The sequence below is a fragment of the Pseudomyrmex gracilis genome, unplaced genomic scaffold, assembly GCF_002006095.1.
Source record: "Pseudomyrmex gracilis isolate BER0280 unplaced genomic scaffold, ASM200609v1 scaffold_182, whole genome shotgun sequence".
Classification (NCBI taxonomy): Eukaryota; Metazoa; Arthropoda; class Insecta; order Hymenoptera; family Formicidae; genus Pseudomyrmex; species Pseudomyrmex gracilis.
The window spans coordinates 136,282-154,275 of record NW_018020766.1 but is presented as its reverse complement, the minus strand read 5'-3'; the positions used below and the strand labels follow the sequence as shown (position 1 = coordinate 154,275).

Genomic DNA, 17,994 nt, shown 5'->3' with positions numbered 1-17,994 from the left:
ATATAACACATACATATAACTTCAACATTACATATCTCTATGTATATCTCTCCGGCATATTGAGGAATCTCGAACGTACATAAATGCGCAATGTCGATGACACGCTATAGGTTAGTTATGACGCTCTGGCGTTCACTCCAGAGAGAGGTCACTTCCCCATATATATATATATATATAATATCTATATATATATATATATGTATATCAATATACTATCTATGTATATCTATGTATATATGTATATGTATATAGAGTACACACTTACATATATATTTCACACTGAACGCGCACACATATACACAATTCTATAGGTGACTAGTGTAGGGTTCGATGTAATGCGATTTGCAAGCGTTATCTCGACCCTAACGCGCCATCCGACCTAACATGAATTTCCATAAACACGACGACATCTGGTATTGTTTTCCGCGCTCGGCTCGCGTCCCGTTATTAGCTCGCGCGCCTAATTATCTTCGAAATGCCAACCCCCGATGCCACGTGCACCCCCGGGGCCGATTCCAATTGACTTCCTCCGGGATTGGGAGAGAGAGAGGGAAAACGGGGCTTCGGGGGTAGTGTGGTGGGACAGCCCCGCGCTACCTACCTTCCTTTGACATCTGGCGCGGAAACTCGATCGGAAATGCTAACGCGAGTTTTCGAAAGACGACGTTATTGCGGCGAGAACTGTTTGCGAGGAAGTGTAATCGATGTCCTGACGACCATGTGGCTTGTGCCTGTGAGATGAGATTTCAACAGAAATTGTTCATCAGTTTTTTTTTTTTTTTTTTTGTTTTTTTTTCCATCGATCGCGTCACACCGGGGTTGGAAAAGGAGGAATAATGGAAAACGAGGAGAAAGAATATATATCGATTGTTGAAAGAAGTTTGAAAATACAATTTTTAACAAACCCATCGGGGGTTTTTAATTCAAGTAAAAAATCAAACAAAACCAATTATATATTTGCAATAAAATAAAATATTATATTTCAGCGTATTAACGGTATACATAAATTTGTGCGATCGTTAAAGTTGGATCAGTTTATAAGTAAAACTGAATATTATCGATAAAGAATGAAATATTTCAAAATTGCGATTTCAATATCGAAAGAGAGATGTCGAACGCATATATTAATAAAAATACACACATGTGCGTTTTAAAAAATTTTAAATGAAAATTTGTTTGCTATTTTACTATCTATCAACTTTCATACATGTGCGGAATGATTATACTTTTCGAATTAGTTTTCCACAACAATGACATTTTCGTTTTATTGATCGCGCAATTTTAGTTCTTCTCTCTTTACCTATCTCTCTCTCTCTCTCTCTTCTTCTTCTTTCTGCCTCCGCTGTTGCGATCGTAAAAAGAGCGGAAGAACGAAATGATTCCTCGGCGGAAATGTTTAGCGTAAGCCGGTTTTATCGACGGAAGCTCGCGCGAGGAAAAGGGGAGTAACGTATTCCCGTAAAGTTTCCGACGTTTACCCCCGTTTGCCCTCAAAGGAGTTCGATAGAACGTCGATCGATACGGCGAGCATTTGAAAGTACGCGAATTTGCGTATCAAACGCGCACGGCGGTTTACGTTGAAATACGAGCGAAGCATCGAGCGATGCTTTTTTTCCGCGCGCCTCCGTTTGTTCGTTCCCCGTCGTCGTCGGCGTCGTCGGCGTCGTCGTCGTCGTCGTCGTCGTCGTCGCCGCCGTCGTCGTCGTCGTCGTCGGGGTAAGGGTAAATATTTTGTCAATGCGCTCGTTACTTGCTTCTGTCCTCTCGTATCGAATCGCGTCTTGCTGAGGAGGAACGGAACTCAAAGTTTTCCGATACAACTCTTTGACAACTTGTACGCTCTCCGCACATACACACAGAGTTTCTTTAATGAAAATATTGGTGAATTAACTCATCAAACCAAAGAGAAAATGCATGTGTAAAGTCAGTTTTGCCTTTTATAATTGTGACAAACATATCCCGAGTCGAAATTTTGATGCTACTTTCAAACTTTTGAAGATACTTCGAATCTATTTAACTGACCAATATACTTATTTAAACCTACTTTGACGATTATATTCATTTACTCCTCTTTTGAACGTTTAATTCTATAAATTTTACGTTACTCCTATTTTGAACCTACAAACACTCTCGATATTTTGGTGATTAAAGTAGGTTCTTTATATATCATATATTTAATAGACAAATATATTCTGGCAAATTGAAGCAAAACACTGTTGTTGATGTGTGAATATTTAAATCAGTTTATTGAAAATTAGTAGCAATAACGCTTTCGACCTTGTATTAGGTCTCCTTCTCAAACGTATTTCTACAATTAAATTAAAAATTACATTGGTAATGTACAGACGGCGTCATTAATTCGAAGAATAGGCGCGGGGATCGGAGGGCAAGCGGGGCGGTTGCTCGTAGCGCCAACGGGCGCCGTACTAACTAACTAGTAGCAATCGGGTGTCCACAACTGGACACCCGATTTTGGGACTAATGGATATTTGGATCAACTGGACTTTTTATGTGATCCCCGCGCCTATTCTTCGAATTAATGACGCCGTCTGTACGTCGCACATTGCTGATCGTTCATGTCGCACAAGCCGGCCCGACCAACACTTTACAATAAGATAAACGCGACTGCGATATCATATTGTAAGATCTCTACTGAAGATCTATCTCACTTCTGATATAAAATTAACTTGTCAGGTACACTGAGGGCAATTTTGAATAAAACTCGGCACTTTACTTTAATTCTTGAATAATATATATATATAAAAGTATAAAATTTATTAATCATGGCACGTTACAGATAAACCCAATTATATCACTCTCGACACGTTACTCAAATTCTTTTACAAATCTTTACATATTCACATCTTCGACCGATCTCGTTAACGGTTCCAAAACGAATCTCTTCAACGGTTCCTGAACGACGACTTTCTGTCCGTAATCCGCAAGTCTCTCCAAAATCATGCCCGATACAACAACATGTGTTCCTAGAGACGGCGCGATACGACCTTTCTCAAGGCAATTATAATAATAAACAGATAAGGGCATTAAGCTACAAGGCAACACATATCAAGCCATTCGGCAAAGTCGAAATATTCAAACAGAATTCTTTTTCACAGGCGCTTACAATATATATATATTTATTATATATTTATATTATATTATATATTATATATATTATATATATTATATATTATATATTATATATATTATATATTATATATATATTATATATTATATATATTATATATATATATTATATATTTATATTATATTATATATTATATATTTATATTTTACAATACAGCACGTTTGAAATAATTAAAACACATCCGGCGTTTAGCGTAATACATGGTGACATAAATGTAAACATTGACGAATGTAAATACGGCATGTACGTCTCCGTGCCTGTGTTTCCGGAGCTCGGAAACGGTTTATATACTCTATCAATAATCACCAAGGGGGACGCTTATCTATCTATTATTCTCTAGGGTTATACTCTAAGCTCTTGGTCTCCATTAGCACGACGAGTCACACATGACTGCGTAATGTTGCATATACCCGCGCCGTTCCACTTACCGATAATTCGATTAAAACACCTATGGTCGTCCGCATCAGCCCATTTTCTGACGACGCCGAAAATATCGGAAACTCGCGTGCACTCTCACGCACGTTCTCTTTCTCTTTAATGTAATCCACATGGATTTTAAAACGAAATTTAAGATCGCTCCAATGTATCGCGTGATCGCAAAAATAAACCGCGTGTGTATCGATTTTAATTTAGTGGGCGCAAAAAAAAGAAATATACAGAGGAGGAGGGGATTTTGGGGACGGTGTTTTTATTTCAAATAACAAGCAACTCCGCGCAAACATTTGAAAATGTAGAAAACCACTTCGGTCCGGAATTTCTTGCAAGTCGAACGTTTCGGCGAGAAGAGGAAACCGGGAATGACGGCAGTTTTCATTGTGCGACGCGCGGACCATTGTTGTGTTCCACGCTTGCGCGCTTTATTTGCCCGGCCGGAGATGGCTTTTTTGTAGTCCAACGGTGCAAAACTAAATTATCGCGGCCGCGGAAAAACCGTCTCGTGAATATTATGAAATAGATATATCACGCCAAATTGCTATTCTGTCAGCCGGGCAAATTGGATCGCATAGAGATTCTCTGTAAAAACAGTATTGGAAAAAGTGTATCAAAACCGGTCCGATGTCAAATAAAAGTGAATTACATCACGCATTAATTTCTCCATCCCGAGACCGTTCGTCCCTCATTTGACAAACTGATGCATATTTTTGGTATATGCGTATATTTTGCGCTTTATATATATATATACGTGTAGAGAGATATTTGTTTCCCTCGAAATTCTCTTCAACGTTATATACAGGGTGTCCCAGAATTGCCGTACAATCTTTCGTAGGCAGGTAGAAGGAATAAAAGTGAGTCGAAAAATCCTGAACCATTTTTTTCTATTATTTATAATAAAGGAGTAAATTATTGAGTAAATCAGGCCAATCAGCGTCGACTTTTAGCCAGGCGCACGTCAGTGAGCGCCGCGCGCCTGGTGTGTGCGAGCGCTTGCTGACGTGCGCCTGGTTAAAGATCGACGCTGTGCTTGGCCTGATTTACTGAATAATTACTTCTTTATTAATTAAGTAATAGAAAAAATGGTTCAGGACTTTTCGACTCACTTTTATTCCTTCTACCTGCCTACGAGAGATTGTACGGCAATTCTGGGACACCCTGTATATTCGAAATTTCACAGAGTATAGAGATTATCGGTTTGCAAATATCGACGTTTAAAGTTGTTTTACATCGCGCAAAACTATAGTCGCGCAACTTGCGTCGTCAATTTTCTTGTTTGTATTATCTGGGAAAACCTTTTTTTCCATCAATTTGTTCAATCTGACGAAACAAAGCTGGTCAGACGTGTTGTACAAACGTCGTTTTATCGACATGTTTCGGACCGATTCATACGCATTCCGATAATTTCACCCACCCGAAACAAATCAAACAAACTTCACGTGCACCGCGATGCACCAATGATAATATCCGCCGGGTCAGCGAACGATCCACCGCAGAGCGATATCGGCTTTCGCGCGTTATCGCTGCCATACTGTTGGCGGGTGGTTTGAATTTTCGCACGGCCGAATATTGGAACAAGAATGTAAAGTGTGCGCGGCGCGCGCGGAAAAAGCTACCAAAACTTTTTACATCGGTTAAAATATTAGATTTCGCAAATTAAGAAACGGTCCGTGCGAAAAAAAAATAAAAAAATCCAAATAACAAAAAACGTTAAAACTCGCACTTTTTTTTCATAAATTACAATTAATTGAAAAAATTTCAAATTGTCAAGTTTTTAGATTTTAATAATAATTCGCGCCCGGATTCACGGATAAAAAAGTAAATTAAAGAGATAAATTTCTTGTCGACGTATTATCACATTATAAGGGCTACAATTTTGAAGCGAAATGAGTTTGGTTGGCTTAAATTGTCCCGTTCTGTCACCATTATCTCGCAGTAGACCGCAGATCTCCGGGATAACAGTTCTCGAATAAAGACGTATAAATTCAGGTTTAACTGCTTAAATGTATTCTACACTTTGAAATATCGGTCAAATATATTCACCCGCGTGATAGAATTATCGGCCAGATTATTTCATTTGAAATTATCGCACAACAAACAATATTGTGTGTGCAACACATTGTTATATAAGAGCTTATATAATTTGTAATTGTTAAAAATATTTTATTTAGCCGGACATGGATAAGCCGAAGCCAAAAATAGATATTCCCGCTTTAGCTGGTAAGCAAAGAAAGAAGATAAGAAAATAAAGTAATAGCATTCTTTCAAATAATATATATGTAATAATTCGAAGTTTTGGATACACTTTTTTTTTTTATGAACACAATTTGTCACAGTCGTGAAACAGCAATTCAAGCGATAACTTTACCTAAAAATAAAATAATTGTCGTAGATTTAACAAAAAAATATTCTTTTCAAAACTGTGTTATTTCGAAAAATGCGAATTTCTAGATCGAAGTAAAGTGCTTCGCGCTTGCGATTGTCCTCAGAATGCGGGTCACGTTCGGAATTCGAAAGCTCTTATAAAAGCGCACAATCGAACGTCAATAGCAATGTCTGCTGCACTAATCTCCGGCTTTTTCTTACCCTTTTAAAAACAACGTCAATTCTCCCAAAGATTCCTTCAAATCCCGCCGGCCGTGTGCAGCTCGTACGGAAAGGCGCGTTCGTTCTCTCTCTTCTTCTTCTTCTCTAGTTTTTCTCTAAACCACCGCTATAGGTCAAACACACACGTCTTCTTCGCGAATCCTGCGCGCAAGATACTCACGTACTCGCGACTTGTGTTTGTTTTTTCAAGATTAATCACATATCGTTGAAACAATGAAGATTACTGTATACCAGTGTTTTCTTTTTTACAAACCTTCTGTGAATCAGCCTGTATTTTAACTTGCATTGGCGATCTCCATTCTTTTGTTTTTGATTTATTCGCGTCGGATTGCAGTTATTTATCCTGCTGTTGCACCGCCGGGATGTCCACTTCCGGTGCGATATTCCAAACCTTCTCTTCATCCCGTCTCCTTCTCTCTTTTTCTCTCCCTCTCTCTCTCTCTCTCTCTCTCTTTCTCTCGTCTCTTCCCTTTGCTTCCCCTTTTTCGGAGCTTCCTCTTTTTCTCTCTATCTTTCCATTCTATGTAAACAGGAGATTCGGCTTCTCCTCTTTTGAATTTTTCTCGTTTGCTTTTTTCCTCTTTCTCAGTGTATATACCTCGTATCTGAATTTCTAGTCGTGTTTCCGGCTAGCCGTTTCCTCCATTTCTCCCCGACGCGCCTTCTCATCCCTCGCATCTGCATTCGCATCTGCGCCATCCCTTCCCCCCCATTTGCGCCGCGCGCTTCTCGCGTAATTATTTCTATCCACGATTGTGATGCAAATTTTTACTGTTTCTCGTCCCGCCAGCCAATCCTTCCCTTCTTTCCTCTCTCTCTCTCTCTTTCTTCTTTCCCGCACTTTGTCACTCTTTGTCTCGTGTCTCTTTTCCGCAGTTGCTCGTTCTTACTCTTCGCGTCTTTGCGTCATATTTTATTTCACGTGTTTTTTGCACGTTGTGTGTGCACAAAAATGCTTTTGCGTTCTACTTCTTCGTGACATTGCTTCGTGAGCTAAGCAGAATTCTAGAAGACGCACAACGCAGAAGTAGAGATTAATTAAACCGTAAATGAGTGACTCGATGAGGAATCGCTTATAATTAACACGACACTTATTTAAAATCTTTATTACACGTTGCGAGTAAAATGTTCTCTCTTAAATAAATCTATATTTTTTATCAATTAATAATCATCTCGGGCTCTAAGTCTTTAGACTGATCAATGAATATAATTGGTCCTGAAGCGCCGTTCGCTGGATGTCGTGCGGAGAATGTGTCTATATATATACATATATATATATATATATATATATATAATATATTTATATATATATATATACAGGGTGTCCCAGAATTGGTTTAACATCTCTCGTAGGCAGNTAGAAGGAATAAAACTGAGTCGAAAAGTCCTATACCATTTTGCTAGATTCGCAATAGTTACTGANATTTTAATTAACAAAGATCCGCGAATAAGCATGCATCNGGCTGTCTTACGCGCGTAAGACAGCCCAGTGCGCTTCGCGCGCTAACGGTGTTACCCATAGCGACATATGGGAAGAGCTAATATAACAGCATATATTATAACATATACATATTAAAATGTAATTGTGCGAAGCGCGCCGGGCTGTCCTTCACGCGTAAGACAGCCTGATGCACGCTTATTCGCGGATCTTTGTGAATTAAAATCTCAGTAACTATTGCGAATCTAGCAAAATGGCATATATAGGACTTTTCGACTCAGTTTTATTCCTTCTACCTGCCTACGAGAGATGTTAAACCAATTCTGGGACACCCTGTATATATATATATATATTTATATATCACAGTGATATATCACTGTGAGTTTACAAACATGTGTACATCTAAAGTTGTTCTGAGACTGGTGATATGACTCCTGTTACGACTACTCGATTGTTATTCACTGAAGAAGATCTGATTTAGATCGAAACGTCTGAATAAAAATCTTACAAATAAAATCATACACGTTCATCCTGTATAATACTCGTACGGCCTTCTTATTCAATATTAATTTTTGACGAGTAATAATAATAAATTATATATATATATATATAGACATATACATATATATATATATACACATATATATATACACATATGTACACATATAAACAAATTCACATTTTCATGTGAGTTTTTGAATTGTAATTTCAATTCTTTTAAATCATATAGGACGCTAGATTTGCATCTCGTATATGAAGGACCTCTTCTACGCACAACATCCAGCGAACGGCGCTTCAAGACCAATTATATATTCATTGATTAGTCTAAAGACTTAGAGCCCGAGATGATTTATTAATTGTTAAATTCACGCTGTCGAAAGAGGCGGTATTACAATATCAGAACATCTTTAATAGATGTGCAGAATATTGCGAGACAAACTCCAAGTGCCTCGGTGGCCTGACAGGGAAGGCGACGGCCCGGCGGAAAGCCGGAGATTCCAGGTTNGACTCCTGGCTGAGGAGTTTTTTCGCAATATTTTAAATTAATTTGGAGGGGGGGTGGAGGTATCCGGGGTCCTTCATATACGAGATGCAAAATCTATCATCCCATATGATTTAAAAGAATTGAAATTACAATTCTCAAAAACTCACACGAAAATGTGAATTCGTCTATATTTTTTAATTTGTTTCGTCACACTTTTTTTTCTGCGTAAAGGAATAAACTAAGAGAGTGTCAAGAGTACATGTAATTTCAATTTTCATTTTTCGCGATCACATTGTGTTCCCGCTCGGGCGTCTTGCGCTCAGGCGGTTAATACCACCAGGTAGCTACACGGGGGTCGTAAAAGCATCGTCTCCGTCGTTGAAAAACAGCATAAAATTAATTAATGTCGCGGTCGGCCTCATCTCCACGCCGCATCCCAAAGGCCGCATCTCCGACTACGATCAACACCGCGCATCATCTTCATTATTTTATCACTTTACATTAATTAGAAGTTTACGAATATCTCTCGCTTGGCGAGAATTAAGTTGGATGTAAGATTCCGCAGAGAGAAACGAGAGAACTATACTATATACCCTTCCGTTTAGTTTACCGGATTTGCGGATGCGCTTCACAGTGCAGTGCGAAGACTCGGCGGGGGGAGGGGGGGAGGAAGTTATGTTAATGTATATTTTCGTAGACCGAGTTTACGAATGCCGTCGACATTGCTCAAAATTAATTCGGCGGAAAAACTCAAGGCTTGCTGCCACACTCAAGAAGATGTGTGCGATGAGTTTTGCGCTGTTTCAGTTTTTACTCCACGTCTAATGAGTGTTAATACGAACGTGTGTATAAGAAGAAAATAATAATAAAGTAGAAGAGGAGTGTGGTGGGCTTCAAAAATTTTTAAAAAACAAAAAGTATAATGTGCCATTTGAAGCAAAAACACTGATGATAATGTGCGTATGATAGAAACGTTACTTTATTCAAGCAGGTAACATAATATAGAACGTTTTCGACCTTAGATCAGGCCTTTATCAATATATGTATACAAAAAATAAATTGACGTTAGATTCACAAAAATTATAAAAATTAAATTGATGTTAGATTCACAAAAATTATAAAAATTAAATTGATGTTAGATTCAAAAAAATTATAAAAATTAAATTGAACAACTTACAAACAAAGCGATGGTATTTATCATATGATTACGCACATGAATATGAAGTTCTTGAATTGAAAACTTTAACAAGTCACGTGATTAAAAAATACAATTATCAAAGTAACTGAGAACCGATCGCTAATATATATTAATATATATATATTAATAATAATAATGTTTTCCACATATACGTATGTACAAAATTGTATGAAATTAAATTTTTTGTGTATAATATTATTACAACAAATTGAAAGCAAAAAATATCTTCTCGAACCTTGTGAGAGACAGGATGAAGGATTAAAACATTTGTGCGAGAGGGGAGAATTCTGGAATGCTTTGGAAGAAAAGTTGTGCGATTCGAAATCGGAAGCGGGGAGTCGACCGCTTTGCGGCGTACCTGGAATCTTTTCTGTCGGACACTGGTAATCCCTTTAATTACCCCCGTACTATTCTAATTAAACGACGTCATCATCGCGGAAAGACGAGAAGGTTCGCCGAGTGCCACCTTGAGATTAAGCAAAGCGTCGCTTAGGCTTACCCCGGAGAAGAGCTGTTTTAATACTTTCAAACTGCTCAATAATGTCACCGACGTTTTAACCGAATTGATCGAAAGCGAAGCTTAGCTGTTAAAACGTCAGAGCCGTGACATTACATATCGTCGACATTAATATAATAAAAAAAGTTTATTTAAAATTTATAAAATTTTTTTCAAAGTTTTTTATTTAAAACTTATAGATTCTTTCTTACATATCGTCACAAGACTTCGTTATCTTCTCTTCGATCTTTCCAAGTTTGCCAATTGAATTTAGCAACACGTGCAAATACACACGCGCGCGCGCGCGCGACAAACTTTCTTTTATATTATAAAATTATAATTAATTAATTATAATTAATTAATTTGTTTTGCTGCGAAACACCATCAGTTTTCCTTAATTAACAAGGAATTCGCGGTGCGCCCGATTACACGGTCGCGGCGTTCTCCTCAAGGATACGCATCCTTCTTCTGGAGTTCAATTTCCGTAACATCAGCTTACTCTCGCAATCTAAGTTCCACCGTTCAGGCCGATTGTTCCCGCGCGTCGTGCGAGAAGTTCAGGAAGCAGATTATCGTGGTCGGCGTTCCTTGTTGTCGTCATTCCGTCTTTCCCGGAATCGTTTCGTGTCGTCCCAAATGCAAACGGCATGAAGAATCGAGAGACGTAGCGCGCTTGTCTGACGCGCTTGTTTCATTCTGAAGAAGGCAGCTTCCATTGCATCAGCACGCGACGGCCCTCAACCGTGAGGGTAAGGAAACGCCAGCCGGTGCCGACATCGTGGCTGGATTCGCGCTGTAACTCGCTCGTCGTGTCGTCTCGGCATTACACAGCCGTGTAATACGCCGCCGTTGTCTCTCTTAATGAATAATCGTACCGAGGAAATAGTTTCGCGACGCGAGGGACGTTAAGACGTAAGGATCTTAAGACTTGATTCACGTTATAACATCCCTATTCCGCTCGCACCACGGACATGTGGCTTTGGTGAAATATCTTGAGGAAAATGTTTCGTTAGAAACGGAGAGCGAATTAAATTTTAATTATTTCTAGAGCGCGCAAGAAGCTGGTTTTTTTTTTAACCCTCGGGGAACACATCTATTTTTTCAATCAAGAAGAACAATCTGGATCAATTTGACCCTGTCCACGTTTTTGAGATGCTACCATTTAAAACGCACTTATCCGATTGGCTTGAAAAAATTTTCCGGATATATTTTGAACAGTTTGGAATACGCCTGTATAGTTTTTAAGTGTCGTTAACATTGTTAACATTGTAAAAAATATGTTGCAAAAAAGCAAAATTGAAGCAAAATATTTTTAAATTGACCCAGTGTGTTCTCCGAGGGTTAAGAGAATATTTGTTTGTCACAAGAACACGTGATAATTTTATTGCTTATGAAATAATTTATAAAGTAATCACAAGTTTGCGTCACTCTCTCTCTCTCTTTATTTTATCTGACGTACTTTGAGGAAAATACAAACGCGTTTTTCAATCTTTTTAAAAAAGCTGACACGCGCGCACGGAACATTTTAATATTTTTGATTGCTTATTCTCCGTGGTATCGTGGGGGGGATCAACAGGAGAGGACTCGCAGGGGAATGAGTACCTCTGATTAGAAAACGCGGGTGTGGCTTGACGACAATACTGTCTGGCTGTTAACATCTCGCTCACCCTCTTGAAAATCCCCTTCTGGGGTACTCCTCTTTATAACACAGCCACCAGCCGCCCTCCACACAACCGCCTCCTCTCTCTCCCTTCTCTCTTCTCTCAAACCCCTTCGGAACCTTCCCGGCACGTAGACACTGGAGCATGCGATGCGAGACGCCGAGGAAGCGAACGCCGGACGACGAGGGGTTGGTTATTGGGGATGAGTTTGCGCCACCGTCGCGCAGTTTATTACAGGCTCGTCTTTATGATATTCCAACCTTCAAAAATGCATTAAGCGCGCATAAAGAGACCCGGAACAGCCTGCTGGAGTATGCCATCTTCGTCTTCGTCGTTGTTGTTGGCGACGTTGTCGGCGTTCTGCCGCCGCTGCTCCCGGATGGCCCATCAAACTTTAAAGCGGTGGATCCTTTTCTTCCTAGAGAAAATCGAAGCCGCTCCCGCTGCTTTGGTTGAAGCTACGGGAAGAAGTTGTGTCTCCGTAGACTCGGAGCGGACCCATCAAAAATTCACTGAATTAGTGTATTTTTTATGACGTAGTATGCGGAAATAAAGAATACCGGGATGGTTGAAGAAAAAATATTCTTTCTTTTTTTTTTTTTTTTTTTTTTCAACTCGACTTTGTATTTAAGAAACTAACATCTTACAAATTAGTGGATTTTCTCTCGCGAAAATATGAGTAATTTTTTTTCATCTTTTTCAAGTTTCTTTTGAAAAAGGATTTTTATCTTGTTTCATCGTCTCTTGTTCTAGGAAACTACATCTATACGTTACATACAATATTTATTATGTAGGGGAGACCGGGGTTAGTTGTGACACGGGGTTAGTTGTCAAACTGCTATTATCTTGCTTACTAAATCTTGGAAAATATTCTTCTTTTTATTGTAAGTTGCTACTAGTTGTGTTAGTAACGTGTACGAAAGAACTTTTCTTAAAAACATTATATATGATATTTACGAGCACTTTTGTAAAAACTGGATATGGCAAGTAGATTTTTCTGATCTCGATTCTTTAGTAATTTCATTGATTTTAAAATTTCTAATTGCAATTTTATCTTATGTATAGGAAATATGGTAGTTTTAAATAANTATAAATATAATATCTTTTATTTAAAATGAACGTTTGGGATAAGTTGACTCAAATTGAGACGGGATAAGTTGTCACACGGTGAGCATGCGCGAAGAAGTAATCGCAGTGATCGTTATGCGTCGTTATAACTTTTTCAGTACCTGTCATTGTTTTTTTTTTATTAAAGATAAGATTACTAATTATGTTTTATAGTTTTTAACTGATTTAGTATTGTGAAATCATTTAAATTTGTTTTATATATATATATATGATTATTAATATTGTATAAATACTTTATACTTAATGTATAATGTTATGTACTCTCAATAAATTTAATAAAATAAAAACCAGTAATTTTATCTTATTGTTTCTCTGCATAAAAGACATGTGACAATTAACCCTGGGTATGGGGCAGGTTGACAAATCTGCGCGATTGTACTTAACATTAAAATACTCTTTTGTGTAAAGATATATAAGATATTATATTTGTTTTTTCTTAAAGCTATAGGATGTGACTATTATATAATGTAACTAATATTACATAATATTGCGTACATTTTTTTTTACAATCTATTTTGGATGTTACTTTGTGCCCCGGTCTCCCCTACCTATTATGTCTCGTTTTTTGTTAATTTTGAGATTTATTACAAGCGATTGTCGAGCGAGTTTAATACAAATTTTATTCGCGCACAACTCTCGAGGAATCTAAGATAACACGGAGTATATTATCTCTCGCGAGCGAAAAACACTGTAGGTACGTACCGATACAAGAGAAATAAATAGAATGATTGGCAACGTTTACGACAGGACATCGTCCAACACGATGGGTGCTATGCATCATGGCGAATGATAATTATTTGCCGCGGTGATAATTAACAGAAAACGTGCCATATTACGGCGACAATATGCCGCGTTAATAAGTATGTAGGATTCCGTTGATTGAACGTTATAGAATGTAACCAAGCACGGTCGCGCATATTACTTCATATCATGTGATGACGTTATGATGTTATAAGCGGTACGGTTATTAACACTGCATGAAATCAAATGAATAGTAATAAACCATGCGTCAGCATGTATATTACCGCTCACATTATCTTTTCATGCAATCCTGTAACTTCATAAAAATCATTAATATGCTAATGAAAAATGTAACACGATAGCCTACGATACGGTAAATAAAATGTAAAAAATCGTTTTTTAATTTTTTTTTTTTTTTTTTTTTTTTTTTTACTGTGGTTTATTGAGATCTTGAAAAATGCACGTTAATTATAGACGTTTTTTTTTTGGAAAACTAAAATTTAAATTTAAGCGTGTGTATCAGAAGTCGCGCGTATATATAATTTTGTGACGTTAAAGCGAAAGAATAACAAACCGAAGTCGCGCGTATATATAATTTTGTGACGTTAAAGCAAAAGAATAACAAACTGATAACATATAGATAAAGAGAAATAAAATTCTTTCGGGGGGGTTTTGTTTCTATTTTTATTCCGTTTGTTTATTCCACTCATATGGTCGGAGCTTGACAATAGGAAGAACTTGCGGCAGCAGGCGAAGCGCAAAACAAGAAACGAAAGCGAAATCTGGTCGATCGGATGTCCGGAAAATTACGTTCAAGGGAAATCGCACTCTTAAGAGGAAAAACGCGATGGTGGAAGGAAGTAAAAGGAAAGGAACGGAGAAAGAGGGAGAGAGAAAGAGAGAGAGCGAGGTAACGAAATGACGCGAGCGCATTTCGATTTCCTTTGAGCCATCGTGCGCATCCCGTCCTTCTTAACCCCCTGTTCTCCTCCCTTTCGCTGCCTTTGTCGCTTCGACATTTTATTGCCCAAATGCCACCCTTGCCCTTCCGCTCTTTAGAGCGAATCAGACTCTCGCAGATTTTTCGCAGATCCCGGCAATCTTGTTCGCCGACGAAGAAGCGGTTCGTCTCCGGGAAAAATAAGATCCCCTCTCGAGACGCAGTTCTACGAGTGTGCGTGGCGAAAATGGCGTTTGTATAATATCGAGGAGTTTTCGCAGCGAAGGTTGGTGCAAAAAAAGAAAAAGTATTTAGAATTTGTAAAATTCATGAAGAGGAATTATATAGAAGAAGATTGATAATACGAAAACATAAACAGTAAAATATAAACAAAAACAATGAAAGCATAATACAAAATATTCATTCGTTTGCATCGAATTTTATTATTCATTAAGAAAACAATAAAAAAAAAAAAAAAAAACATTAGAAACGAATTATTCTTCATTTGCACTTTTAAGCAAAAGTATACAAATTAATGTCTGTTTCTCTTTCTTTTTTTCTTTTCTCACACACAAGCGCAAAGAATTTTGCTACAATTACTCGGGTTGCACTTTTCTATCCCCGCGTAAATCTTCGCTTGCATTTTTCTGCCGAACCGGCAAAAAGGTTCTCCTCGCGGTACTAGTTGACGCAAAATCAAGCGATTTTCCATAGATCTTACGCGCGAGAGAAGGCACACTGAATGCGGAAAACCGCGAGAAAAGAATTTTCTCGCGGTAGCTCACGAAAAATGCGCGAAAGCACGTTTCGCGATCGCGGCGTAATGTATATATATATATATATATATATACATATATGCGTTAATTTTTCGAAAGTGTGAAAATTTTCTCTCAACGGAAAGATGCACATTCTCGGAAGGCAGATATTTTGAAATGATCTGATAAAAGTACTCGAGTATTTGAGAAAATTGTTTGTGAAGAAAAAAAATATTAACAATTAAATTTTATTGAAGCTCGACAAGTTACTAAACTAAGAAATATATTAACGGTCATCCGAGCCGATCGCAGGATGTTGTGCGGAAAACGGCGTATGTATATATATATATGCATATATATATATATATTTCGCTTACATATATATAAAATAAATATTATTATATACTATATATATATATATAAAAAAAAATATTAACAATTAAATTTTATTGAAGCTCGATAAGTTACTAAACTAAGAAATAATACGGTCATCCGAGCCGATCGCAGGATGTTGTGCGGAAACTGCGTATATATATATATGCATATATATATATTTGTTCGCGTGTAAATTTTTTGATATTCAATTCAAAAAATTCGCGCGTAAAAATTTACACGCGAACAAATATATATATGCATATACATATATATACATACGCCGTTTTCCGCATAACATCGGCTGCGATCGGCTCGGATGACCGATAATATATTTCTTAGTTTAAAAAAAATATTGTTTAATTATTTTCAATATTATGTACGATATACTATACGTAATATGATATTGTTGTGTAAGATGAATATTGGATGTTATACACATCAGAGAGAGAGTTTTCTATACCTTTTGCGAAACAATATGAGTTTGCTATTTTCGTATTATGTAGGTATATATGTATATATGTATTCGCGTAGTGTATTCTTCTCATGTATACGTAACGAGACAGACGCTCGGGATCACGCTCGGTGGTTTTTGGCAAAGAATTCTCTCGGCTGTGTTGCTCGATTTCACGGCGTTAGCTGTGTGTTTCCCGAAGAGTGGCTGTTATCACTCGGCACGACTGTTATCACAACGCATCTAAAATTATATCCTCGCGATCCTTTTTACGAAGCGTGTATTCAACAAATGACTAACGTATTCAGATGGTTAGCGCTTCGGCAACCTGTTACAAATAACTCTTTTTTCTTTTTAAGAAAAACACCGAGATTGATACTTTTTTTTTACTAAACGTGCGTTATACGACGCAGTTTTTGCAACGATTTTGCATGACATTTTAAACCGACGTAATTTTGAATAAATAATTATCTTTTAATAACATTAAAACGAATAGATTATTAATTGCTGTTTACTAAGTTACTAATTGCAGTTGTTTAAATGACACACACACACAGACACACACAGAGCTCTAATTGCAATTACAACGTCAAAAAAAGATAAATTGTAGTAGTTGGAAGTAATCGTGTTTCTGACTCGATAAGCTCCTGCAAAAACTTTCGATACATTAGTTTCCTGTCTTCCGCCGTGAGAGATCTATCGAGATGCACTCGATCGATTAAATTTCCCTTTACAATAAAATAGATGAGGGAAAACATTAATCACGTGATCCTATCATTTCGACATCACGCTACGTTTCTCGATGTTTCTGTCCCCCTTTTCGCAAGACCGATATTCGTCTCGTTTGCCTCTTTTTAGGCAGAAAAGGTCGGTAGACGGAAGTGACATAAAGGGGCTTTTAACTCGAGCGTAATTTCCTTTTGATCGGAAATTCAATATTTTCTTACGGCTGCCGCGCCTTTCCGCACACACGTAGCACGGGGGAGTTTGCTGCTCCCAGAACTTTCTGCGCGTTTCTCCCGATAGAGAGAGAGCGATTAGAATGTGTATACGGAATCGGAAAAAGAGCACGTCGGCGCGTGTTTCTGTACGAAATGCCAATGAGTTTGATGGTTGAGAGTCTAAGCTCACCGAGCGAAAAGAGATGGCTGCAATTTCAAACAACTCCGCAATTGCGCCGCGCTTACCTGAAATTTCCTATTACGAGAGAGCGAGAGAGTAAAGTTTATTATAACTCTCACACACACACACACACACGCACACACATTTCGCGTATAATTAGGAGATTGAAAAGTCTCGTAGAATAGATATGCCAGTTTCAATAATTATTATTGATATAAATGTCAAGTTTTAAGTAGTTTTTGGTACAAATACATATGTGCCGGACATTTTGTTCCTATTTAATAAATTTAAAACCTCTTAAAACATCTTGTTTGCGCAATACGTTCTGGGAAATCGATAACGCGCTGCAGTGGCACAATTATTGGCGCTGAAAAACAGGCTTATATAGTATTAGCATAATAAATCTCGAACCCAGCCAAACAGGAAATTGCGAGGTTCTCGGAGCTCTCTCTCTCTCTCTCTCTCTTTCTCTCTGTATGTGTGTGTGTGTGTAGGTAGACGAATTATGTGGGATTTC

General features: G+C 37.8%; 1 protein-coding gene across 1 annotated transcript in view; it reads left to right on the top strand.

Moving 5' to 3' along the window:
- LOC109858041 (beta-1-syntrophin) overlaps positions 1 to 17,994 on the top strand; it is a 223,410-nt gene that overhangs the window by 164,414 nt on the left and 41,002 nt on the right. The window lies entirely within an intron of this gene.